Source organism: Cebus imitator, unplaced genomic scaffold, assembly GCF_001604975.1.
Source record: "Cebus imitator isolate Cc_AM_T3 unplaced genomic scaffold, Cebus_imitator-1.0 Scaffold282, whole genome shotgun sequence".
Classification (NCBI taxonomy): Eukaryota; Metazoa; Chordata; class Mammalia; order Primates; family Cebidae; genus Cebus; species Cebus imitator.
Window position 1 is genome coordinate 1,035,701 of NW_016107597.1, and position 2,040 is coordinate 1,037,740.

Consider the following 2,040-nt stretch of genomic DNA (forward strand, 5'->3'; position numbering starts at 1 on the left):
ATAATGCACTCCAGAACAAGATAAACCATGTTAATTCATGTTCCACATAACAACTCATAAAGCATTGGAAAACCATGGCCATGTGCCTGTAAGGCTTCTCTTCTGGAGTTAAGCATCCTTACTCCCATCTTAACGTATAAGTTTAACAATGTTCTGCTTGAGAACATTCCAGGAGTGTCTTCCCAATCCAGCATACAGTGAGACAGTCACTACCATTGTTTGCATTCTCTTCTTCAGTGCACATCAAGTCTGAAATCATTACTGTATACTTTAGATTATATTCTTGATTTAGACAAATATATATTAGAGAAAATAAATATTACCTTACAGAATGGTTACAATGTAAGTTGGAAGCTCTGAAAGTGGGAGACTAGCACTTAGGTTTTCTGCTCTATTCTTGCTGAAATTACCGTGTTAAGGCTTTTGGAGAAGATTCATTTAGAATGCTGAAAATATAAAAAAGGGACAACTAAACTGCTGTGTATAACCAAGTAGCAAAAATTTTGTAGTAGTCCTTTGGCAGTTCAAGAGAGAGATCTTTTTAAAATATTTGATACATTATATTTGTACATATTTATGGTATACATGTGATACTCTGTTGCATGTATATAATGTGTAATGATTAATCCAGGGTATTTTGGGTATCCTTCACCTGAGTATTTATCATTCCTATATGTTAGGTACCCTTCAAGTTAAGAGAGAGATTTTAATCCCATTGTAAAAAGATAACAAATGAAACATAGGCAAAAGGAAAAACAAAATTCTGAAATTAGCTGGGAGTGCCAGCTATTACACCAACAAAAAGGGTTAATGCATAGCTGATCTCATGAAAAAGAGTAATTTCCCATCCCAGTTACCATAAATTATGAAAAACAAAATGTAGTTCTAATTGCTTCAGCTATTACTGCTTCACGTCTTATACCAGCTAAGAAAGCATTATTGGATACAAAAACCAAGGTCTTTGGTTATTATGTCACATAGGGATAGGAGATGAAGCCTAGGACCTATATGAGAAAAGAATTTGTAAATGAAGCCACAGGAAATATCCTGGAAACACAAAAATATGCATCTACCATGAAAGTGAGTACTAGAAAAAAATCAGAAACAAGGAAACTTTGTCTACTAGGCGTCACAACAACAACAACAACAACAACAAACTCTAAAACGTCAAAACCTGTACTCAAGTCAATACAGATTTGGAAAAGTTAAATTTAAACCTTCCTAATATCAAAAATATAGCAAACTAAAAGCACAGGTTTGTATTCAAAAGCAGATTAGATGCAGTTGAAGACAGAACTAGTGATCTAGAAGCTACCTGTGAGAAATAATTGCTCACAATGGCATATACAGAAGTAAAGAGATTGCAAACGTATGTATTCTGAAAGATGAACAAATAGAGTGAGTATGTATGTATGATATCAGTATGACCTAGGCAATATTAGGGGAAACTGCCTGAGAGATTTCCAGTATAGACTAAAAATAATGATACTTTAAAAAGAAAATCACAGGTCCTGTGAGGAATAAATAAAAATCACTCCACATTTATATGAGTGACATGGTATTTAGGACCACAAATAAGAAGTATCTATATTAATAATTTGAAGATGAAATGTAAAATACTTGAAGGACATTTTTAAAAGTAAATGAATAGAGTAAAAAAGAATTAGCAAATAAACAGAGCAAACTGGTAAAGAATTAAAAAAACAACAAAAACGGAAAGAAGGAAATAAAAGAAGCATTAATGAAAGAAAAAACAGGCCAGGGATGGTGGCTCATGCTTGTAATCCCAGCACGTTGGGAGGCCGAGGCAGGCAGATCACAAGGTCGAGAGATCGAGATCATACTGGCCAACATGGTGAAACCGCATCTCTGCTAAAAATACAAAAATTAGCCAGGAATGGTAGCGCATGCCTGTAATCCCAGCTACTCAGGAAGCTGAAGCAGGAGAATCGCTTGAACCTGGGAGGCGGAGGTTGCAGTGAGCAGAGATTGCGTCATTGCACTCCAAGGTTCAGAGACAGAGCAAGAGTCCGTCTCAGA